The following is a 26718-nucleotide window of genomic DNA, read 5'->3' on the forward strand; positions in this document are numbered from 1 at the left end:
ATGGTGAAAGCTATACTACTGTTTAGGTGAAATTATTTTATTATTTCAGGAAGCTAATAGTTCATAAACAATTGCAGTCTAAACTCAACCCTTCAACTGGATAAGGTTCAACATCATGAGAGATTGTATATGCTTCGGTTTTGTTGCTGAGGGCTTGAAAATATACTGTGTAGATATCAAAGAGCTGTCAAGCAAGATTTCTAACAGGTTGAGTGCATTGAGAAAAGAGTTAGTTAAAGTCTAAGCACGAGTGATAGTGTTTGCATAGTAAAGCAGAGATTCTGGCACTGCTGGACTGCAAGGAGATGACTGATGTTATACTGAGCTAATAACGCTTATGAAGCTTGAGAAAATGTACAACACAAATTACTTTTCTCTCCTGAAAATGACATTTGAAATCTACTCAGAGGAACTGAATTGGTTCCCACATGAAGCCCTGCAGGCGAAAAACACATGCCAAAGGCAGACTGGAGGGAAGCATAGTTGCTTGCAAATATGTTACTGCTCCTCAGCTTGGCTTTCAGCACACACAGGAGCTGTGTGGAGAGGAGGCTGCCCAGGGTCCTACTTGCTGGGTCTTCAGGGCATCCATTTGGCATTTCTGATCTGGACTGTGGGGAGAGGTTTCGTGTCACTCAAACACAGGTGTGCTTTGAAAGCCAATGTGCCTTGGTTAGAAAATTCTGGGCGATTAAGAGAGAAACTCCTAATGAGGATGAGTGAAACTTGGGATCCTTATTTCCTTGGAAAGGTGGGAAGAATCATTCCCATGGACTTGCTGCATTAATATACTATCTGTAAGCTAGAGCATGGCCTGTGCAGCACTGCAGTCCTGGCTTCCTGAATAGTCTTGGCACAGATACCTGGTCTGGGAATGGGAAATTTTTAGGGACTTCTTTGAGTCCTTTATTATCAAGATAGCCATTAGATAGTAATTTTCAGGTGAAAATTATGAGTTGAAGGTGCCTTCCAGTGAGTGTTCTATCAAGGAAAGGACTTTTCCCTGTCTCTCTGTACTATTTATAAATTGTGATTGCTACCAGTATTGAAAAATAAATTTCCTTTAAAGAATTGTAAGTTTTAAAATGATAATCTTGCTTCACATCATGTTTCTGTTACTTGCTTCATCAAACAATTTGAGATCATCAGTGGAAAGATGAACTAAAAATACAAAAATAAAGGATCATTTATTGTCAGTCAACATCTTGGCATCCCTTCATGTGCTGTGCAGCTTTATAGAAAAGTAACTGGTTACTTTATATTTCTTTCTCTGCCTGTCCTGATTTTCAGGTGCCGTTTAGGTAATTGAGGTAGGTAGTGAGCACCTGCAATGTAAATACTATTGTTATTGGGTAGGTATAGAGGAAGATGAATCCTTTATAAAACCAATATACTGGAAAGGAGAAAGGAGGAAATAGTAAAGCTACATTGGCAGAATGGAAGAAGACTTCTCCAGTGTAGCTAATTTAATCTTGTTCCCCCAAAGGTAACAACAGGAGAACTGGTTGGGAGGCTGGTCTTGCTCAGAATTCCTGCTCCTTGAGGAGAGGTGATGAGAAGACCAGCTGGAGAGGCATCCCTTGCCCCACACACCATGGGACCACACTTCAGAGGGCCAGGCAGGTCGCTGGTCACTGCTAGGGAGCAGCTCTGCCCAGGGGGCCCCTGTTGCTCCAAGAACTGGCTGCTGCCCTCCCACAGAATGAGGTGGATGAGGAAGCCCCGGCTTCTCATCTGAGACACATGCAGCCTGTAAATAGATTTACCTGGGCATGAGTCAGGCTCTGCTGACTGGCAGGGTCAGGCTGTGAAGCCTGTCAAGAATTGTAAACTTGGGAGGTCTGGAGTGTGTTGTAGTTAAAATAGATTTCCCTTGGAAGTGGAGGTTGTTTCACAGCCTAGTTCAGCTCTCTTGTGGATTCTCTTCCTCTTGTGGTTTTATTTATTTAATGACTGATGTAACTGTATTTTGGGAAGGTAGGTCTAGGCATAGTGTGTGAAAACTCTGAGACTGTGGGGGGTTAGGTACAATGTAGCCTTACTGATTTCAGATATTTCTTTAATGCTTGACTTATAGCTGTACCCTGGGATCTAATCAAGCAAAACCTCCAGGTGCACTTTTCCTGAATGGCATGCAAAACTATGAGATGGGATGTAGACTATGTCCCAAATATATTTATAACTGAGACATTGTTAGCAAGACTAGAGAAAATATTACATGCAAAGCATTTATGTCACTGAATTGCCAGTGATATGTGGGCTTCTATAAAGAAACCACCCAGGTGGTGTCATTAGAGGAAAGTTTTGAAATGCCTGGTGTATTAAGGCCCATCTGGTGTTCTCAGAAGTTCTTATTCCTTGACTTCAGATAGCTAGGGGGTAAGCCATGCCTTTGAACCTTATAGTCTGAAAAGGGAGAAGAGAGAACTTTTGCCTCCTGAATTTTGGTTTTGAAAAATATATTTTAAGTCAAGAATGTTTCTTCAGGAGACCACAATATGTGAGAGTCATAATATCAGCCAGTTTGAGCTGGGTGCAGATGTTCCTGGCGTGTTGCTAATCTCAGAGCCTTAGTTTTATCATGGAGCTGGGGAGTCAGTGTAGGAACTTCCCAATAATCTGTATCAGAAAATTTATTTCAGATAGAGTTGTAAGTACTCAGTAGGGGTCCAGTTTTAGATAGCCTTAAAACCTGACCTTTAAGAGGTGCTATTCCAGACACCTTCAGTAATTGTGCCTCTGGAAATTTTTTTCCTGCATTTGTACAGTTCTGCAGCTTGTGATCACCTAATTTATTCTGGTGGGATTTGAATTCTACTACCATTTGTTTGTGTTGCTTTCTGGTTGTCTGATTTCTGTGTTTTCTTGGTAAATCCTGCAATACTAAATTGCTCTTCCTTACTTCTGAGAGTTTTGCCATGTCCTCACCGCCTGCCTTTGAGTAACAATTGCTCCATAACCATTCTGAAAACAAAGATGTTGTCGAGATACAAGTATTACTGAGGAATTATATGGTTTTTTTTCCCTTTGCCACTTGATTTATCTTTGTGTTCTTCTTGGGTAATTTGAAAAATCTCTTTGCAGTATATTTTAGGATTAATTATATTTTTTTCCTTACAATTTCTTCAATTCTTAATTAAAAATGCTAGATGGTGATAATAAATAACAAGGAAAATCAATATCAAGCTGAACTATTTTAAGCTCATTAGTACACATTCCATTAGGTATTCTGTACTATGGGTAAAGAACAAAAATATTTATTCAGAGTAAAGGCACTTCAATGAAAGGAAGATTTAATTTTTAATATCTCAAAAGAAATACACACCATTTTCACTTTTATTTCCATTTTGCCAAATGTAGGTAATCCAGTCTCTTCCGGAGTTAGAGCAAGCTATTCCTACTGCCCCTTTTTCATTCCCAGACAAAGCAGCAGAGAATCAAGTCTTTCCTCCAAAGCACATTTAGTGTGCCAAAATTATTGCCTACTTGCAAACATGAGTGTCTTCAGAAGGATTATTTCTGAAGGAAAAATGAAATACTGGTGCCTATTAAAACACATTAATGGAAACTGCAAGTGATGGAATAAGACTTAATTTTGTTTTGAAGTTTTGGCCTGGAGCCTCTCTTCTATTATTTTTCTCCTGGATTGTACATGTAGAAACAGGAATGCAGCAAGGATTTACCCTCACCCTGAGTTTCTTCATCCTGTTTCAGATGTGAAGGTAAGACCATCACCACAGTGCCAGAGCCTTTGTTTGGCGTGGGAAGGCCAAAATAGGAGATAAAGGGTGTTGAATATCCCATATCCTGTGCCTGGAGCACAGAGTGGGATTTGGGACATGGCTTTAAGGTCGTATTAGAGGAAGGGAAGCAGCTGCAGAGACAAAGCTGGTGCCTGCAGCAGGGCTGAAACCTCCCTTGGGAGGAGCCATCATCCTCTTACCTACAGCCTGCCCTTGCTGAGATCTCTTCCTCCACCTACCCTGGGAAAGAGAGAGAGCTTTGGGGCACTCAAAAGGAATGGTGAAAACCAGCATGGCAAAAGTAAGACTTTTTTCCCCCAAAAATTGTTATTGAAACCTTATTTAAGCAGACAAACTGTATCCTGAATCTGTATCAGAAAAAACGCAAGCTAGGTAATGCTTTGGAAGGCCTGTCAGGAATTCTGTTTTGGAGCTCTCTGTGAGTAACTCAGCGGGATCAGATGCTGTATCTCCATGTGATAACATACTGCCAGTGTCCAGAGAGGTATTTTTGCTCAGAACTAAGCTGCCAGGAAGTCTGAAGGAGAATACCCTACCAAATGGTGCAGGATTTTGTTACTAGTTCATACAGATCTGCACGGAATATGAACACTGAGTCCCTATTCTGAGGGCCTGGATTAGGAATTTTTTACAAGAATAGACTACCTGATGCATAAATAAAAAATACACAAATCCTCATTTGCAAAAGGTGTTGGACAAACTTAGTTTAAATTAAAAATTACTTTTTCAGGAACAATAGCAGCAAAAATTGTTGCCCTCTCCATGCACGTTGATGTGAAACATTCTAAATACTGTAAGTGAGCAGGAGGCTCTATTCTGCTCAACAAATAGAGAATGGATACCTTGATATATAGAGGAATGGACAAGTATCTCAGAGGGTGGCTTCTGATCACCCATAAATGCTTTATAACCTGCATAATGCAAGGACTATCAGTATGGACCTTAATAGCTGCACTGGGAAGTGTGCACACTCACTGCCAAACCCATCTGTGTGCTGCTCCCTGATAGGAAAGATGGATGTCAATGATTTACCCTCTGCACAATCTGATCTGGGCAGGGCTTCAGCCGGCAACTGCCAGCCAAGAGGGGGCTGCTCACACCAGTCTGCAACACTGGAACCTTTTCTGCCATGCAAATAATTACTGTAAATTAATAGAACTATTACCATGTGAGAAATCACTTTGAACCCAAGCTATGGCATTTTACAAAGGCCAAATTTGAATAGCATGCATAATCAGTTCAGCTGATTAATTAGTTAATACTGATATAAAGGAAGAAAGTGATGGACCTGCTTTCCATTGATACTAAGACCTTTTATATCAGTTTTTTGGCAGGAAATTATTGCTCAAAGTTGTTAGAAATCACTCTAAGCGTGTCTCTGTGTTTTCATATAGCTGCCATTCTTCAGCATATTAAGCAAATATTGTAAAAATATCTTCAAATACTAATTCAGGTTGAGGTCCATGTTTTGTGTTGTCTTCCATGAGTACAATTGAAATGTAAAATCAAGATGCCCATGGAAAGCTCTTGCACACTCAAGTCCTTGTGGAGAAGGGGTTGTAAATTTGCACAAATACTGATGGGGAAGGAATTGTACTTATGTGCTTGAAAGTGTGCCAAGGTTCCTGTCTCCTTGCAAATTTGCCTGGGTGAATTTTAAGGGTAAGCTTTCAAAAACCACATGAAAATTTTGTCTTTAAGTTTGCTTTCCATGAATATAGTATTTGCACTCATAAACAGACTCTAAAGCTGAGCCAAGTGTATTACAGAGCTCTCTCCAGCTGCGTGGTATAATAACATCTTGCTTGTTGTAATGGTCAGAGTTAATGAGGGACTTAAAAAAAAAGGTGAAGGTATTAATAAATATCACTTAGATTTATCAGCCTTTGGTTATTTCCAATTCTGAAATAAATGAGTTGCATAGAGTGAGATAAATGCTGATTTATTTTTGGAATTATAATGTGTTACAATTCAAGATCAGATTAGGGTCAATTTACACTAAGTCTGCTTTGAAACTATTATATAAGCGAGCCAGAGTAGGTCACTATGTCCTGCTCTGCATACAAAAAGCTCCCAGACTCAGTGTCTATAAATAAAGATCAAGCTAAACCAGACAAGCAGCTTGAGTCTAATATTGGGAAGATCATTTTGTGCTACCTTCTGTAAATAATTACGCTGGAGTCCAAGCGAGAAGGGAAAACACACTATCATCTGGTGTGCACCATGCACAAAGAGTGAACAAGATGATGTTTTGGAATTAATATCAACATTAATAAATAACCATTCCTAGCTCTTAGTAAACTCCAAGACTAAAATATGAGCCAGAAGAGTGGGTGATGTTCAGTTTTTATTTACCCATCCACTTACCTATCATATTTTGTGGTGCAGTGTCAGAAGACAAAATAGCATGGCAGGGTTTATTTGTGAGATGCTGTTGCCCTAGTTACCAGCCTCATATCAGGGTTAAGGTTGACAGTGTGGGCTCATTCCTTAATCTCAGCTCAGGTTGCTCACAAGGGAAGAGGCTTTAATGTTAACTGAGCCTGTCTTTGGCTTGGGGAGTTAGGCCTTTAACAATGCACCGGGGAGTATTTCTTCTTTGCGGCTGTCACAGCCTGTCTGGGGAGTGGGAAAGGGAATCGTGGTGTGGGGGAGGGAGATCTCGCTGCTGGGAAGCTTATTAAATTATGGAGGAGAGGATTATTGGTGGGAGCAGGGCTGTGGGCTCAGGCAGCCGTCGGAGGAACCCTTTGTGCTGCAGGCTGGCAGAGGACAGGTTTTTGTTACAATCCCCTTCCAGGCAGCTCGGATAGGATTGCTCTGTGGTGGGTGCCGTATGGCCCAGGAGGGTTTCACTGCAGTGGGAGTAACAGAAGAAGGTGCAGAGTTTGGCTTGGGATGGCAGGTGCATGCAAATACACTCTTCCTGCTTTGAAGTGCTGAAGAAAAGGATGAATTAATGAGCTGGTCCCACTGCCAGCTCTGCCAGTCAGGAGTGGTTCAGGCTAAAATTGTCATCCTGGGTAGTTACCTGCTCTGCTGGAATTAACTCTGTAACTCTGGAATAAACTCTCTTAGCTCTCAAGCTAGCTCCTTCTTCTGCATACAATTCTCTGCAAGACACAGAAATGCTTCGTACATGCCACCCAAAGTCTTGGAGAATCCAAGACATCAAAGCGTGTTGCTGAGCCTGAGCAGCTGGACCTGACCTGCCATGAGGTGCTCTCCATCCATGTCATGTAGGGGCCTGACCTGGATGACTTTCTCAGTGACCATGTATCACCCTGATTTGATCAGCTTTGTCCCAAAATACACCAAAAAATATATTGTTTAAAACTTGGAAAGGGGGAACAAGCATCCCAACACAAACCCTCTTCTCTTATGGTAGCCTAGTGACTGAGCCATACTCAAGCTGAGCCATACTCAAGCTTTCCTATGTTTGCGTACCTCCTTTGCCTGTGGAAGTTGGGATTTGTGTCTCACTTTCCCTGAGTATTAAAGTTATTAAATTATACCATGTTGGAAGGGACAATATTGGAATTTAATTGAGAAAGGGAAAAAAAGTCCTAAATTTCAGGGGCAAATGATCTTATCAGGGAAAGGCATAAGAATGGTTAGAAAGCATTATTTCCCTTCTGGGCTGGGCTGCCAGGTCTTTCCTCTGGTACAAAGGATCCTTTGTATTCTCATCTGTGAAGTCATTAGTGCTCATGGAGCAATAACATCAATCTATAGCTAAACATATGGGAGACACCAGCCTTTAGGTGGGGTTTGCGTACCTGAAAGGATCCACAGTCATTTCCTCAGCTCATGAAAGTGCCTTATTAATTTTTTCTTGAGCCATTAATTTTCGTTACCCACTGTTACTTGTTTTCAGTCATCCATTATAGGGGGGACAGTCTGGGATATTTGTGTGCTATCATGACAGGTATTTCATACTTTTCACTGTTCTGTAAAGATAATGCCATGAACAAATCACTTCAAGATAAGACCCTCTGTGCTCGATATCAGTTAGCCAGAGACGTATACATCATCAGAACAGTTGCTTTTTATAGTATCTTTTCCATATGCTGGTTTTAACCATGGAGCTAAAGCTGTGTGCAGGGAATAGGTTTCAGACTGGGGGCTGTGTGTGTAAGGAGACAAACCCCTGGCTGCGATCTTTGTGCTCCATGTTTGCCTTTCCTCGTCTCTCCTCCTTAGCATGTTATTTGAGTTTATACATCAAGATAAGTTTTCCTCTAACTGCCAGTCAGGCAAACTGAACCTGGAATCTGATAATTAACTTGTGTTCTGCTTCATACATCAGCAGCTGCCATGATCAATATTGGGGTGAGAGTGGGAATTGTTGCTGCTGCTTTTGCAAATGATGCTTGAGGCCAGACTGGTGCAGAGTGGGTGTTACACAGCTGTATCTGCTCCAGCTGCCCCGGCCCCACTTTGGCCCCCACCGCTGCTTTTGTAGATTAAGGAGCTGATCTGCAGGGGATATAAATCATCATAACTCTATTGAGTTCAATGGAAGATCTTTCTGTTTCTTTCCCATACATTCGTAGGAGAGTTTCCTTCTCTTTCTGTTCTTTCTCTGCAAGAGACGAGAAGCAGGAGGTCCTTTCTGTGCCAGAGTTGTGAGCTGAAGGGGGGGTCAGCATGCACAAACTCTGGATGGTGCCACTGGTGCCTAAAAACCACAGCAGATACACATCAGGTCTGTTATGCAGTTAATTAGTTGTGTGCAGTCACAGAGGCTGGACACAGAACAGCACATACATTTCTTAAGATGTACTCTAAAAATCAATACTTAATGCCTGTCTGGCAAAGAGAGAGCAGCAGCAGGTCCAGGTTGGCAGAGCTGAAGAAGCTGAGCAGCCACAGTGGATATGGAGATGAGAGTTGGTTCTTAAGAGCAGACGGGATGCATTTGGCCCAGTCTGATTTACTTTGCATATTCCTAAATGCACTTTCCAGGCCTTTCCTATCGAAATGATTTATAATTGTTGCAGATGGCGTCTGGGCTAATCCCTGATGAGAACTCTCTTAAGCTTCTGATAAATTTGAATCTGCAGCCATGTATCACATCAGGAGTGTTGAGGCATCTCTCTAACATGCTACAGAAATACAAACCACAGTGACCATGGATGGACAGAACAGAATCCGTTTAAACATGTAACAATTTGTTAATATGAAAGAATGAAATGTTTCCTATTTTACTTATTAAAAGGAAACATAATTATTGACTGGTATTATCTTGCCACCAAACAGAATTTTCTTACCTAATTGGAGTTAGTTAACTCCAATTAACTCCATCAGTTAATGGAGTAGACAGCAGAAAGGGATGCTACAGAGCCCAGGAGTGTCAAAATGTAATACATAAAATGAGGCAGGTGGTAACAGAAGTAGCACCTCCCTAAGACCACAATAAAACCTGGCCACTGAGTAACTCTCATGGGAGAATATCTTTGTATTTTGACCCAATACAAATTCTTATCAGGACAGCACACTGTTTACTGTAGAAAAGATCTGTGGTTTTGCTCCAAAAGTAGGTGGTCACAACCCACCAACTGTAAATATTCTCCCTGGACTCTCTTAGGCAGCAGGAATCAAACAGATGAAATTCTGCCTACTTCAAGCTTTAATGAGTGTCTGAGCAATATTAAGCCAGTAATTGAGTTGTACTGTAGGTCAATGAAGAAGTGAAATCTGCAGTTAATGTCTCTGAATGTGTCTTGCTGGAAGCCTGCACCAGGCCAGGATGCTCAGTGGAGGCTCTGCTATCGCTGAGCAGCCACCAAAAATAAGCAGTTTCATTCATTTTAATATGACTACATTGCTGTGGACACACAAACAACATCTGGCAAATGGTGCCTGAGCAGTTACATGGATGACAGCCCATTTAGTATTTGGTACCTAATAAAACATTGAGAAAATATCTGTACAGATCAGTATCTCTCCTAGTGGGGCTCATCCTAAATTTAATCTAAGGTCTTGTTAATGTAAAATGGTGGTTTGGATCCTCTGTTACAAAAGGTGTAAATTCGTGGCTTGATGTACTGTGGATGCTTCTTTCAACCCTAACAACACCAGAATTGTTTGTGGCTCACGTCAAGACACTTGCTTCTCCATCTAGTAGAAGATATCAATGACACCAGTTATCTGGCTGATGCATTGATCCCACTGAAGTCCACGGTCTATGTGTTATACAATAGTCTACATTCAGAGCTGTGTCAAGATAAGTTGACCTCTTTTTTGCCTTGGGATTCTATTTCTTTCACTGCTTCCTTTCCAGAGTTCTTTTGGTCCTGTTGCTTCTTTCTGTTCCATCTTCTTTCTGGGCAAGAGAAGTAGTGGACATCAGGAAATGGTTCCTACGTGTTACTTGTTCAGTGCTGCACTTATGGCTTATATCAGACCTCTAAGACCTTGGCTTCAGGGAATTAGAGCAACAGGGACCTTTCTTCCTAGTGGGAACAGGCCTTGTATTGAACTTGAGCAGAATGTATGGTTTGCATTCAAATGCATGTTAAAGATTGACCTCTGTTTTAACGGTAGTAATTCTGAGAAACACCACTAAGGAATTCTGGTTTCCTACAGATCCTCAAGGAGCAGAAGTTCTCTCTCTATTCAGAAACATTCTCATCTCCTTTGTGCTGTAGTAAATTCAGGGCAGTGGTGGAAGATGTGTTTATAGAGGAGCATCTGTGGCGAGATTCTGGCTCATCAAATGCTTAAAACTTGCAATATTTGGATGTTGTCTGCATAAGCAAAGAGTTTTTGAAAGATCCACATCTGGAACACACCTGTTTTTGCCAAGCTGGCTAAATTTCTTTCCCAGGGATTTTGTACTGGCATTTCATCTGACTGTTTGTCTCTATTTCAGTCACTTCATTTTCTGCCTCATGCTTGAGGAGACAGGATTCTGTCATTTCAGTTCACCTTCTCTTCTGATCTCTGAAAATGAGTTTTCCAAACCAGTTATCCTTGAATGCAGACGATCATGGTGCTGCTTCCGTATTGTCCTGGCCATCTGTCTCTTCTCTGTGACACTTTTCCAGGCAAGAAGACGCTCTTTTTGCATATCCATGGAGCAGAAGAGTCCTGACACGAGAGGGAACCACGTGGCTTGTGCCTATGGACACATTTCCTGGTCAGAGCTGAAGGTTCATGACACTTACTGTGATTCATTCAGATCCATGCTCACATGACAATGTCCAAGTGATTTTGCAAGCTTGGTAATTGCATACACAAGCAGAGAATTAGATGTGCATTCCTGACCAGATATCAAGCTGTTAATGCCCAGCTTATAAATTTTAAATATTTGCAACTAGCAGCTCCCAAGTAACTACAGATCAAGAACTATCTGTAGGAGGTATTTGGGAAATAATTTTAAATAGTGAATACTGCTAAGATGGTCATGATCTACTTGCCAATGACACTTGCAGACAAGTGTAACTGCAATGAATTATTCATCCAATTCTATTCAAAATTATATATTTTTCTTAGAACTATAATTAATGATCCATAACAGTAAGTATGAGACACACTAACAAAGGTCTATTCTGTGCTACTTATGAAAGATTAAAATGAAAAGCCGTTAGTTTGGAAACCACAGACCTTGTTTCAGAATTGTCGTCTGCTCTGTTTACTGACAGTGACTTTTGCTGCTTGTTTACTGCAATTTACTTAGTTACAGCATAAGTTACACATGATTATCTTCTAAATATGATGCTAAGCTGACATCCGTCAAGTTTAAAAGCCATAATGGGTGCTATTAGTCATTGAGATGATCCAAAGGCATAAGGATTGGTATGACAACAAACCTGCATAGTCTTTTTTAAAGATGTAACAATTCATAAAGAGAATTTTGGGTGGGTTCTACCTGCTCAGAAGTGAGATGATTTTAGTGCCTTAAAGGCTGGAATAAGCAGAAGTCAGGCAGAAGAGTACAGCTGGTGGTCATGGAAACAGTTATCAGAATAATATCAATTAACCAAGCAAAATACATTGCTTCTGTCCTTCTTTGTTTGCTGCAAAGGAGCAGTAAGTTTAGGCTCTCTGCTATTTGTGTCAGAAACCTCATTTCTCATGGGCTTATAAAGCAGTCCCAAGCCATACCAAGCTGCTGTTGCCTTGCAAGTCGTCATCTCTAATGCTAATTAATATTCCTCTAACTTCCTTTTCATTTTTAAAAGCAGTTCAAAATAAAATTTCTTGGATGTCTCAGATGCTTTTTAAATTTTAATTTAAGGAAAAAGCACACGCTTAAGAGCCTTGTTTTCAAGCCATTAAGGCTTGAGGCAGCTCCTAATGAAGTCAGAGACCAAATATTCTCTGAGTTTAATGAGTAGATGTCAGCAAGCCACTGACTTGCTGACTTGGTGTCTTGGACATCTGCGGGCAAGGAGGGAGTCACAGCAGTAGTTACATTTGAAGCACAGTGTCTGTCCACAGCTTTTGGGAGTGTGGTCAGCCACCCTGCTCACACCTGGCTTTGCTTAGTGATGTCCTGAATGCAGCCTCTGTAACCACATGGATGGTTACACTTCCAGGGGAACCTTCTGCAGCTTCAGAAGGCTGGACATTGTTTCAGAAGATAACCCTGGTCAGAGGCAGTGACTTTTCCTGCTGGAACGAACTGTGGGCTGGAGTTATGTTCTTAATGGATATTAATGGCTTTATTTTTGAAGTCTGTGATAAAGGAATTAGTTGAAAAGGATTTAGTTGATGTACTGACAATTACCTATTCTATATTTACAGTGTATTCCTGCATGGAGATTTTTTATCTTCTTTTCCCCTTTTCTCACACTCTGCTATGTGGCTAAACCTGTAAATGGCCAAAATCGAATGCTCTAAAAAAGCCAGAAAGGAAAATCTGAACTAAATGCACCAAAGTACTGTGGCAAGAAAAAAAAGAATGTAATAATGAGAGTGATCAGTCAAGTTAAAAGGGTAGAAATGGACAACCCAGCCAATAATTGAAGAAACCATAAACACAGGAAGGGAAATACATCTAGTCTGGATGGTGTAGAAAGAGAAGTCATGAACATTTACCTTAGAACAGTGATTGCAGATTTAATAATTCAGATTCATGGATGGAAATATGGCCAGCATTGAAGTATGTATTTTTCTTTGTGGAGTTATAAGAACTCCTCCACTCCATCATCAAATCATTGTTAAATCAGTAATTTGTAGTCTAGAATTAAGAATAATGGCTTTTAAAAGATTTTAACTGAATTTATTCATCATGAGGTCTTTCCATTTCTTCACTGAATGTGTAAAATCATTCAAAAATAATTTAGAGCAATTACTTCCAGTGACAGGCCAATGTGTGTTCTCCTAGGCCGAGAGTGAGTATGTGAAGATAAATCTACTTTAATATCCTGCTGAGATCATTGGTGCCGTTGGAAAAGAGCTGTAGGTACAAAGTTTTGTAACAGGAGTGGTAACACACAAACACACGTGTAATGATGATGTAGAATAGTTTTAACACATCCGGCTGGACTAAACTGAAGGTACAGAATTAAATCAGGAATGGTTTTGACCATAAAATTTCAAGTTCAAAATTTGGTCAGGTTTTCAAAACCTCAGAGAAAAATGCTAAAACAGATTCAAAAACTTGGGCTTTAAGATCATGTAGGTGCTTTCGAAAACTAATTGTGGCTCATATTACGAGTGTCTTCAGAACAGTACAGCACTGATCTGGCATTAGTGAGTGCAGTTCAGCAACACGTGTATTTAACTTAGTTAAAATTTCTAGTGCTGCTAAATAATGAGGTATTAAAAGAGAATCTGGGTGTACAGTTCAAGGAACCAAGGGTGGGACTAAGGGTCTAGTGAGGTGGAGGTAACATGTTGCAAGGGTTAGGTCTGGAAATCTGGGATACGGGAGTAGCAAGGAGATAAGACCCTAGCACAGAGTGATGTTTGTAGATGATCACATCTACAATATGTACTGCTCATGTTTAGTAATTCTGCACTGAACAATAACCTGCATTGTTGCGATTTTCTGTGGAACTTATGTTGGGACATGTTTTTGAACCCATAGTTTAAACTATGAGTAAACTGGTTTTACACCATAGTCATGGGAACTCTTGGTCTTCAAGCACTTTGTGTAATGAATAAGATATTATGAGAATATTCACAAAGATTTCTTGTGTGCTGTAATATTAACAATTTCCCACATGTGGGATTCATATTTATCCCTCTGTATATTGAAGGATAGCATAAGAAGATGATATCTATTGTGCAGCAAACGCACATAGTCTGATGTAGTATTTGTTAAAATTATTTCCAGAGCATGTGGAATACAAGCCATAAAAAAAATCTCCTAATCTCCTAACATTAATGAAAAAAAGTAGTGTTATTCATTACTCGCTGGGAGAACTTATAAATAAACTCCACATTTAATTCCATAATGGCAGCACATGCAAGTCTGCACCCAGAGGCTGACAGGGGTGTGTGCCAAGGTTGGCCATAGTGTGCCTTGTGCTGTGTTTGGAGAGCGCGGTGCAAGAAGCCTTGAGCGGCAGACAGGCCCCAAAATTTCCTGTAGACAGGACTAGGCACCAACACCTGCAGGCTCTGCTTCTCGGGTACATTTTCAAATCCCAGCTTGCCAAAGTATTAATTTCTGATTAAGATAATGTAGTGCACAGCCCTTGAGTTTAATGTGCAGAAGTAATTGTTTCTGCAGCAGACAACTGAATCCCCAGCTCACCGACTGAGTGGGTGTGCAAGGGGGCAAGGTGCATCCGACGTGTGGTTCCATGCTGAGTGAGGGATGAGGTCTGGGCTGGTTAACTTCAAATCCAGACCCTCGTGATGTTGAATCAGGAGCAGTGTCTGTTCCATGAATGTTCAGCTGTGCTCAAGGATGGAGCTGGTGTGGGAACCGAGCAAGGTACGTGGACGAACGACCCTTGCAAACCAACTGACAGTCAGTTGGTGCTGTGGGTGCAGGAAAGTGAAACGAGTTTTCCCAGTTCCTGAGAGGGCGATACAGGATTTATTCACCTCTCACTTCTTAACACACTCAGCTCCTCTCCAATTTATTGCCCATACTGAGGCCTTATGGGGAAGGGCTGCATTAGCAGAGCTTTACCGGGGCATGGTGGATCAACCCATACCTTTTCAAATAATAGAATTCTGAGAAGTCAGAATGCAGAAGCATAACTGGAGAAAGACTCTACTGCAAAGTGTTATGTAGGGCTTCTCCTCATACAATTTTAGAGTCAGTTTTTATGCCTTTTATGTTACTTGAAGCATGCCCCTCCATGCTTCAGGTAACAGCACATAAACATTCATTTCTTTCTCTGAATTGAGGATGACTGCAAAGGGTCCTGGACTTTTTAAGAAAATCTTTTGGAAGTTTATTGTTGGATGGGATACAGCTCATGAATGACTAACAGATTATGTTGATGTCTGTTGATAATAACTTTTGTAGATCTGTAAATCACTATGACTTTTATAATGCCTCCTACCTCCGTTGTAAATTTGTTCCTGTAGATACTTTACCCTGACTGCATTTTCGAAAGCTGGCGTTGCTTTCAGTGCTGTCATGAAGGAATATAATCCATGCAGTGTGTGCGGGTGCATGTGTGTTTCCATTATATGTACTCCAAAATATCCCACAGATAAAGATTCCCATTAAGTTATGCTTGTCTGTGCCTTATACTGACATTATTCAAACACATCAGGAAGCTGGGCTGCAGAAAAAGCCACACAAACCCGACCCTGCTTGTTTTACAGCAGCTTCCGTGGATGCAGGACTTCCATGTAGATGTTCTCAATGAAAGGCTGTGCAAGAATGGGGATTTTTGGTTTGATTGGGCCATTTATATGGGACAGAAGCTATAAGTAATCAAGATCTATGTGAAAGTCAATTTCCACAGCTCATATTGGCGAAGGTCTCTTGTGCTGTTGATGCACATGTTCACAGCTCTGTCACCACTGAGAAAGTCACACCACCAGTCACACCTCATTCAAATTACGCTAGTTGGGAATTTCTTGGTTTTGATGTGGCAGAGGGGAGCATTTTTCCATTAATGATTTGGCATTCTTTGAAGATTAACAACGCAATTACACCACAGAATGGGTTTTCATATGGGAATGTCTGAAGAACAGGAATGGATTGCATTTGTAAGACACTTTTCTGTGCACAGATCTGTTTCTGTGTATTACAAATGTGCTCCCGATGTCAGCAGTTGTGCATAGATGATATCACTGGCTTATGAAAAACAAGGTCTGTTTGGCACAGGTAGATAAATGACCTTGCAAATATAGCAGTGCTGATCCAAGGAGGAGGCTCTGAGCATGCAGTTGTACTCCCTTGCTTAAACAGCTCTTTACCAGGAGAGCAACGTCAGGCATTTTCTGTACTGCTAAGAAATCTTGCCATGGGGAAATCAGACATAGTTCAGATGAGACCAATTACTTCATTGCAGAGATTAATCCTGAGTGCACAAATGGTGGGGAATGGAGGGTGGGACGATGCTTTCTGCTTAAAGTTGAGTGCAACTGACTGTCAGGAATAGAGGAAGGAATGGCAGTTTTGTGGTTTTATTGCAGGGTTTGGGTTGCTGCAATGTGCTGTTTGGGAGTCAAAAGAAGAAAAGGGACTTTGAAGGCTTTTGGGATGCTGTGTATGTTATAGTGGTTGGCAAGTGAGCTCATTTAGAGAGCAGCAGCATTTTCCTGCTGATTTCCTGATCTGAAGGACACGGAGCACAGTGAAGGCTGTTCAGCTGCCTGCCATCTAATGGCCAGAGCAGAGAGCAAAACAACCTGGCTTCAGCTGGGCGCTCCCTGTCGCTGGGATTCTTGAGCTAAACACACGGAAAATTCAAAGGAAATGCAAGCTTTTGCTCACAGGTTTACGTGTGTTACACTGGGGCTTTTGTTACCATCAAAAAATGGTGTGATTCCACAGGAGAAAACTGCTAAAAACTAAGAAAGAAATCCTACCTTTGCCTGCAATATATTTTTATAAGCATTGTATATCTGACAGCAAATATCAGTCTGTACATGAATAAAAATGCATAATTTGAGATATTTTTAATTTTCCTTTATTTACTTACTGAGCAATAATTCTATAATTCTGTTCTTTTTTCTTTTCTCATGTTCTCCATTCCACTGACACTTCCCCCTCTCCTTCCCCCCCCATTCTTTTATTATAATGAGCAATATATAAGATCTCTCACTGCTGGGGAGTGTTAACACACCGATGCCTCTTCCTCCCGGGCAGACCACGGTGGCACCTGCAATAACTGACACCAGCTCCCCAGCATGGAGAAAGTGCTCGAGGTAAATCTCTGCTGGAATAACAAAGAAGAGATGGGGAGATGTTCCACTTTAATATCCGCTCCATCTTTCTTATCTATATTAGAAACGTCTGTCAATAAGGGTGTCTGAGTAGAGCTGAAATTATGAAGGACCTTCTAGATTCCTTTATCTCCTGGAGCAACATTAATACTTATAAGTATTAAAAGATGCTGGGTGAAGGAAAGACCATCATTTGTTTGAGCTGGTGTGTTTGTTTAGGAAATATGCCTTCTAATTTCTTAATGTTATTTGAAATGTCTTCCTCTGCTCTAAGAAAACATCCACTTTTGTTGTTCTTTGTGAAACAGAAGCTGAAAATTGCAAGCTTACTCACAAAAGCCCTGATTTGAATATGCTAATGTTAATTTAAGCATTCAGTTGTCAAATTTTCATATAAGGATATTTTTTGTAGTGTGCACATTTAATATTTGTATGTCCATTATTCCCCGTGCTTATCTGATCCACAGGCAGTGAGTAAATATTGTCTTTGAGTTTGATCTATAGAAGTCAGAAAGGACACTGTAAAATGGAACTCTTTCTAAATATGGATCTCCTTTTTCGTCTTTCTCTGGAAATTCCAGGAAACTACTTCCATACACAAGGGTCCTACAAATTTTTGAGGGGAATTTGCCACTTTCAATCGAAGTACCACAAATCACAGCAATTTCTAACACGGAATCTGGCGGAAGTAATGATGTGTGTGAATAAATTCCTCTCCCCTTGTAGCTCTGCTTGTTTTGAATGCAAATGGTGCAAGTAAACATTACCTCCTTCAGCAGAAAAAGGTGATCAGTGGAACATTTAAAAATAAATTTCTGAGTAATAAAACTGTGACAATAGGAAAAAAATCATGCCTTATCTTACAGAACATCAGCAGGGGAGGGAAACTGGGTGAAAAGCTTAACTAGAAGTTGCTGAAAACAAGATCTGATGTCTTTAAAATGCACTTTCTGATGTTCTAACCCAAAGCAGAAGGTGAAATGTGCTGAGACACTGTGGGTGTGAGGTACACGGAAACCTGTTAAACATCCCCATTTCACAAAGAGAAATCTGTCCATTAGCTGCCTACCATAGTGCTGACTTCACTGAGGCTGCAATGTATGAGATTTTGCAAATCATGAGTATATCAGTGCTGCTTAGTCTTTTCAGCAGTCCAGTGGCTTCACAGCTGCCCTTTTTAAAACCCACAGCCTTTTTCATGTCCTATCTCTGAAATGAACCTACAGCTAAGCGGGAATTTCTTGTATTACTGCATCAGCATGGGCACCTCTGCAACAAATTAGGGAAACTCCTACTGCAGGTAGGCAAGGGAGAGTTACAGAGCTCTTATTAATGGATTGCAGTCAGGTGAATAAGTAGAAATTGTCTGTAGTTGCTCTGTTTCCCTCAAGGAAAGGAGTAAAACTGCTTGCAAAAAGGCACTGATATTGTGTGGGTACTAAATTTTCCTGACTATAACTTCTCCTGTTTTGTGGTTTGCTGAACCATGAGCATTTCTTTTATTTCTCAAAGTCTTCCAAAGTGGAACACACAAGGGGAAAGTAAATCATGTATGAATGCAGAATAATTTCATTTAAGTCTGTGAAGTTATTCTGCTGAAACCCTGGCAGAAGGGAGAAAACTGGCCCTGCAGACTGTCAGCCCCTAAGGCCAAGGATGGTTTTGTCATGTGGGATGGACTATGGCAAGGATATTGGGAATGCTCCTGGAATGCTACACTGGGAAAATCCCCTTAGAATATTCTACAATTAACAAAAATCTGGAATTGTAAAGATGGTGCATTAGTTTGTCTCTTTTTCCCTCTGGATTATTGTTTAGCTATAAAGTCCTTTAAACAAAGTAAAATAAAGCAAAAAAAAAATCTTTGCTTAACCAGGAGCAATTTTCCCTTTTCCATCTAGCTCCATTCTTTCACTTACTTAGAGACAAGAGCATTTCCAGTTTCTTCTTCACAATCCTGACATATGTCATGGCAATCCTGAAGTTGGCTAATATTCAGCTGTGGACTTACAGCTGTGGGATTTTTTTCAGAGAAAAATAATTCTCCTGATGGGCACTGTCACTTATAAATCACTCATTGGCATATTAGAAGGAAATGCGCAGCTTTGCTCACCTGAAAGTAAAAATTCCTTACAGAAATGGTACAGCTTTGTTACTAATTTATATGTCCCACCATTATTTATTATCTCTATTTGACTTTACTGCTCTGGGGTTCAGCCTGAACCAGACAGTGAGATACTTCAAGTCACATACAGCTCAGAAGTCCTCATTCAGAGGTGACCATGAGATTTCCACCTGATTTTAGCAGAAGAATGTGTTTAAGTACTTAGTTCAGCAGCAAGGGTTGCATGGTAGGAACTGTGGTTTAATGTGGAAGAAGCAGAAATTGCTCCTGGGACCAGAATCTGAGGTAGCCTCAAGCAAAATTAGCAACAAGTTTGACAAACAGATGGGTTTATCCAACAAATACATGTTCCCCTTGGGACAAAGGGCAAGAGGAGGAAGGAATCATTTAATGGATCTTAAGAGTTTTCCTCCCATGTTTGAAAAGTCACTTTACATTGTTTAGTGGTGCTAATGCATGCATCCTTTGTCCTTCTTTGCAGTCATCTTCATTGATTGAACTGTGGAGTTTGTGTATATATATATATATATATATATAAAATAAATACCAAGGAAAGCTGAACCTTTCTTTCTGTGATATCCGAGATGCTTCAGTACGACATTCTTCTCTGCATTCCTACAGTGCTTTGAAAATGCAAAGAGCCATTGAGTGCTATTTTTTTTTTAAATTATGAATCATATTATAGTAAACTTTCTTAGCCTGGACTGCTGGTTTCCTACTTTGCTGCTTGCAATCATGGCCTTTGTACAATCCTTAGTAAACCTATTGCCAGCTGGTAACTCATGTTGACTGCCCATCTTCACCAAGTGGTCCAGTGCAGTTGCTGTCTTGCAGAGTATCTCTTAAAACAAGGAAGTGAAAGGATGTCAGGACTTCTTCCTGAACCAGCTGGCTTTGACTCAAGGTCTTTCCTGCATTATTTTAATTGCTGTAGATAGAAGGAATTTCACTGAAATCAATGGTGCAGATGATTGCAGGGCAACTGAGCACAAGGGTGCTCAGGTCAAAGGCAGGCATACAATTTTGGAAAAGAAGGAGAATAGTCCTTACCACAGCATCATCCAAAACAAGATGCAGAGCTGAGAGCTGCAGCTGTCTGAAGCAGGACGTGGGCAGGTACAACCCACACCCTCTTGTTCATTCACTTTGGAGAATTTTGACTTTAATCAGTGTTGCTCTTAAAAATAGTGTATCCTGGTCAATGTAACTGTAGAAAATCCTTCAGAAATAAATTCTGAATACTTTCTTTATTATTTAAGGATAATTTGCAGAGATGGCGAAAATTGTGTGTGTTTGGACTGGCTGATTTTCTGCTTGGTTGCATCCTGAAGGAGAATTAACCTTTTTCTCTCAAATTGTCTGCAAAAATCAAGGAATCATCAGATCTCCCTGAGGCCTTTACTTTCCTGCTAGTTGCTGCTATTTTTTATAGGGGTCTGTTTCTAGTCCTACTGTTTCCCCAAAGACGAATGTCCTGAAATTCAGAGAGTTTCAAATCAGTGCCATGATCTGAACAAATATATGATGTATCTCTGCTGTTAGACTTAATTAACTCAGGACATTCTAAGCTTTCTCTCCAAGCATCAGTCTTCCTTTCTCCCATGGATACTGTGAAGTCCTGCAGTGAACCTTGTTGTTATGACCTAAATTTTCTACAAACTGAGAGATTTAATTTGTTCAGGTGCCAGGCAAAAGGAACACAAACTTGGAATTCTCCTGGCTATTCTAATTTAGCTGCCAGAGATTTGGAAAAAAGAATCAATAGGGGAATTATCTTACCGTCTCTAGATTGTAAGTTAAAAATTAAAGCATTATTAAAAGGATGACATGAGTCTATTTGGCAAAACTGGCTTTTTCTGTGGGTCTGCCCTAGAACTTGTGTCTTGCTGAGTTGAGATAGTGGAGCTGGGATTGACTGCTCTTAGAGAAACCCTCTGGTTTTCAAAGTCCTGCTGTCACTGTTTATTTCCAAAACAAACTGATTAACTCTTGAAAATAACATTAATTCCTAGCTGCATTTTCAGATTATTTTTGATATTTTATCAATCTACTCTTTTTAGGTTCATTATTATCAACACTTACCTTCAGGTAGTTTCTTCAGAGAAGCCAGTGATATCCAACAAACCTCTCAGGAAGTTAACAGTAATTATATAGACATGCCTTATATACATATATGCAACTATATATGCCCACCATGCATGTAATACTGATGTCTACAAAACCTTGTGTCATCAGTAAATCTGAGGAACTTCTCACTGGAGTTGTGTTGGCAAGTACAATTAATATATGACAAAGTACAGAGACTGATGGATGATTCAATCATTGGCAGTAGGGGAATTTCATACTTAACATCTTAATGAATACTGTCCACTTGAGTCCATTTTGACTTAATATTTTAATACTACCTTTCTCACCATTACATTCTCTTCTAAGAATTCTGTCGCAAGAGTGCCCTTACCAGACCTGAAAAAATGCAAATATAGAGACAAAAATATAAATTCATGCACATCTGCTCAAGTGACAAATAATTAGCAGTTCATTATCTGACCAATGCTTTATCACTTGCAAGGTTTGTGAATCACTCTAATTGTATTCCATTGTTATATTCAATGAAATAATGTACAAACTTAAGACCCACAGATCTACATAAATCTTGAAAGTATATCTGGAAAAGACACCATTTGATACTTCCATATACATCGTGTAAAGTGGATTAAATGATAACTGTATGTCTAAAAACCCAAACAACTTCAGATAAAGCCAAGTGCAGTGAATGTGCATTAATTGAAATATTGAAAAGTATTTAACTGGCAGATGAGGAAAATACAGAAAGAACAACTGCCTTGACTGAATCAGCTGTTGTCCAACAAGGGACCATGCATTTTGAAAAATATGTTAAGGAAAATCCAAGAGGCTTTATTTCTAAAGCTCCCCATGAACTTTCTATTTTAATTTATTTTGAGGACTCCAAATGCATGACAGTGACATTATTTATTCCTTGGCAGGTTGCCCTACTGGCATGTTCCAGCTCAATCCAGGCACTGCTGTTCAATGAACAACAGCCATTCCTGCCATTCTCAACATTCCCTTGATAAAATGTTCATCTATGAAAATAATCTCTTTCATGCTACTTTTTTCCTCAATGTCCCCCCACTTAATTGCTAACTATTAAAGTCTCTGCTGGTTCACATAAATGACAGCTTAAATGACTTGGTGTAACACTTTCATGGGGTTCAAATAACTTACAGATTTATTTTCCTGTATTTTGTCCGGACAATTCCATTCCTTTTCTGGGGGTCACCTTTGTTCAGATCAATGTGCTGACTAAGGGTTTCCACTGGGACTATTAGAGACTGGACTATTGTTACCTCCATTTTCCACTGAAAGACCTAAATGAGAAGTTTACACATGTTCAGCCTGCTTTTGCTAACAGAGAATAGGAACAAATTACCAGGGAATGAAATGGACTATTTCAATTTCTGCTCCCTAGTGAAGATGTTGCCAAAATTGTATAATGCTGCAGTGCTTTCAAGGAAACCCGATTAGAGCCGGCCCTGCAAGAGGAGCTGGCAGCAGCACAGCTGAGCCCGTGTGTTTGCAGAGCCTTTGTTGCTGCACACATCATTATAAAGGGGCCAAACTTTGCCCTCTTATCTGCATCTACACGTCTCATAGGAACGGGGAAAGAAACTCATTTGTGAGCAGTGTTTGACCCTTGGAGAACTACACACATCTGCTTCGGGCCATTTTTCCACACAAAGACCACTTTTCAGTAAGATGATTTAACATGTGTTTAATTTTAATGATCTGGCTAAAGAGTCTTTTTGAGGGCTTTATCAAGCTACAGCAATCATCAGTTGTTTAATAAATATTGGATTTAAGTCTGTAGAGGGAACAAACACATGTATCAGAAAGACAAAAATGAGAGGACATTGCCAGATACCAAGCCTTTCTCTTTGCAAGGCACTACTGTGTTCTTGGGGCTGAAGGACATTTTTCAGTGATTCTGGAAATTGCAACAGCAATATTATTTTTGACAACAGAAAAGTGTAACAGGGGCTGCAATTCTGGCAGTTTTCTGAACTTACACAGTGAAACCTCCACTGAATTGAATGCTGCTAGAAAAAAACACAGAAACAAAATCATTAGCCCCAAGTATACATTAAAAATAGTTGAAATTCAGCAGCAGTTTTGGGTATGTGCTGAAATGAAAAATCTGGGCTTTGAGTTGGTAGGCGTTTGATGTGCCAGGATATTAACAGGATAAATAAATGCATCATAATGCAGGTTGAATTTTTAAAATAATCACAATAGAAGCAGAGAAGATAACAAATAAACCTTATTTTTTTAAAACGTTGCCACATGCTGATCTATTGGTTCATTACAAACAATTCAATATGGCTGTTTCACAGTGCACAATTAAAAATCCCTCCAGTGGTAAGGAAATTCTTCTGGCACAGCCGTGTCTGCAGTAAGTGCCGCTCATACTATCCTGTTGATTTACATATCCTTACAATTCTGAATAGTCCAGCCCAGCTGGATTGCTGGGCTCAATTTCCATCACACTGGACCTCTGTGGCTTTGGGTTCCTCTCACTCTGGTGCTGAATCTTCTGTGGTCCCCACTGCCTGCACTGGGCCTGGGATTTGTGTGCCAGCCTTTGATATATCAATGCTCAGGAACTTGCAGTTCCCAGGAACAGGACCAGCTCTCCCAGCTTGTCCAGTGAAATACAGCTTTTCCAAACTACTCAGCTAAGTCAGAGCAAACACTCAGATTTAAAAAAAATACCACCAGGCTTTGATACTCCCCTTTGTGTAAGTTTTGAGTGATACATAACATGGTCCTAATAGGAAATTGCTGACTCCATCTCCACCGAGACTTTCAGTGATTTATCAGTTTCATAACCCCAGCCACAATTCATATGATGTACAGGATTCAGCAGATTCATTTTTGCCTTCATCCTCATAGCTGCCTCACATGTTTGGTGTTCTCCTTCCTACACATGGTAAAAAAACTCTTCTTGCAAACAACTGAAGGCAGTCTGAAACTTTAAAGTAATTGATAAAATTTATATATAATCTACATAACCAGAGAAGATTTGTAGTACAATTATGACTGGATATTTTTTTTCAAGCACAGATCCGGGCTCAGATCCAACTCCCTCCACTTTGACATTGTTTCTGCGCATCATCAGGTGCAAAGCTCAATGTCCAGTCCATCATTACTGACATGAATGTCACTTGTGTTCTTTGGTTTGTGTAACTGTGGTTGCTCTGGTTTATAGGGGCACATTCAGAGATGTGTGTATACACTTCCCAGGAGGTTTGATTTTTCCTCAGACAAATGTAAGATTTGTAAAGGGGATTATTTAATTCAAGAATAGCTTGATTATCCATTAAAGAGAGTTCTAAGCATTTTGCTTTTCTACTGCTCTTCTAAATATCAAGATACACAAACAATATTTGAATATATGCATTACGATTTTCTCTAACACAAACTGATACTACCAAAGCAGGGAGCTCTAAATTAGAAACATTTCAGTCATGACAGTTACACTTTATGTGAAATTACTTAAGGCTGTGTTTGATGTTAGATATCAACAGGTAATATTGGCTTAACAAGTAGAACCACATCACTGTTTCTAAAGATATCACCATAATAGGACTATCCACGTGTTCTGACAAACAGGAAACATGCCTTAGCTGAAAAAAGATATAAAAATGTTTAGTTAAAATATTTTATTTTATTTCCTGATCAATAATCTTTATTCATCCCCACTCGAACTTTTAATTTGTTTATAAAACCTAAACAAAAGCAATGGCATATCTACAAATATATATATATATATATCTCAAACATTTAGAAAATGGAACCACTTCATATAAAACCTGAGACTACAGAAAAAAATATCTCTATAAAGCCTAACTATACCATATTTAAACTCTTTTAGTAAGAAGCAGTTTTGCTTTTTAAGCAGCTATAATGATATTTAAACAAGATGAAAAAAAGTCACAAGAGAAGCACCTGGAAGCCAGCGCTTGATACAATAAAAAACTTTTGACATCTGCAGACACTTCGGCAGGTGCAGAGAACTTCTTTCAGATCACTAACTAGTTTATTCAAAATGGAGAACCCCATTTAGACACTAAAAAAGCAGAAAAGATTTGAATAGACTTCTACTATGAATAAATTCTAAGCATGCCAGATTTCGCCTACTAATTCTAAAAGCCTGGGGAAGTTTTGGAAACAATTCAGTTGGAAGCTATTTCACGTTGTCTATTTTAAATGAAACATTTTGTGAAAGTATCCAGTGAATTTAGTAGGGGCATATCTGCTTTGGAGAGTTAAGAAGCTGCACTCCTGTATTGTCATTTTTATCCAAAAGCCACTTAATTTAAATCACAGGTGGTTCATTTGCCACCTCCTAGTAAGTAAAATACAATCGAGCCTTTGAACAACTGATCTCCCTTTAGCAAAAAGGCTTCACATTTTACACCACTTATATTCAGGTCAGTGTGCTTTAATCGTTGCTAGTCAAAAAGTCACCTCTAAAAATAAGTGAAGGGCAAATGCAAAATGAGAATCAAGTCATTTAAATGAATGAGCAAAAAATATGATTTAAAAAAATGCATTAGCTTTATACTCCAAAGTAGAAACTAAACTAAAAAAACTAATCTTCATTTCAGCTGATGACTAATGTTAATGTTTAAGGACAATGCCAGACTTCCATCACACACACACACTGGTTTCATAGCAACATGATAGATAATTCCAGGGAGGTATCACACACACAGTGCACCACCTCTGCTCTGGCATCAAGACTTTGGGAGATGACGAGATCTCCAAATTTTCCTTTTCATTTTGTTTGCCTTCTGTATCCCAATTTGCTGGTGCAGACTTTGAGTTCTCAACCCAAACCAGTCATTTCCACTTTGCCTGATTCACCTTGTACTGGTCACTGGCCACAGCTTCACCACAGTTCATCCTCCCTTGTTATCTATTTTAGAGACACAACTAAAAAGTTAACATTTATTTGTATTTAACAGGAATGAAAACCAGGTTGTTTTAAGGAAAGCAACCCTGCTTGTTTTCAGGAAAGTAATTACAGTTACTATGCAGTGATAATACTGCACATCTGTGACCCAATCCCATCCACGACTAGGAAACCATGAGAGCACACCAAGTAAAAATAATGATAATAAAAAAAAAGTTTTTTGCATCTGTTTGGAGCTAAAATGGATTTGCACATTTCACTACTTGAGATGTATATTTGTCTAGTTTTCCTTTGTGGGAACCCATGGAAAACAGAACATTATTCAGATCTAGACTTGTTTGGTTGTCTCCAGGCTTGAATACTATAAACTCTCTATTGTTAAAATCCAGACACATGGTGAATATATGATTTTATTTTCATATACTTATTTTCAAAATGCTTTTTCTGTGGTATTATTGAAGACTAAAAGAAACTCTAAAGGACATACAATTCTACTGTTATTGAAACAGAAATAT

The sequence above is a fragment of the Corvus cornix genome, chromosome 11, assembly GCF_000738735.6.
Source record: "Corvus cornix cornix isolate S_Up_H32 chromosome 11, ASM73873v5, whole genome shotgun sequence".
Taxonomy (NCBI): Eukaryota; Metazoa; Chordata; class Aves; order Passeriformes; family Corvidae; genus Corvus; species Corvus cornix.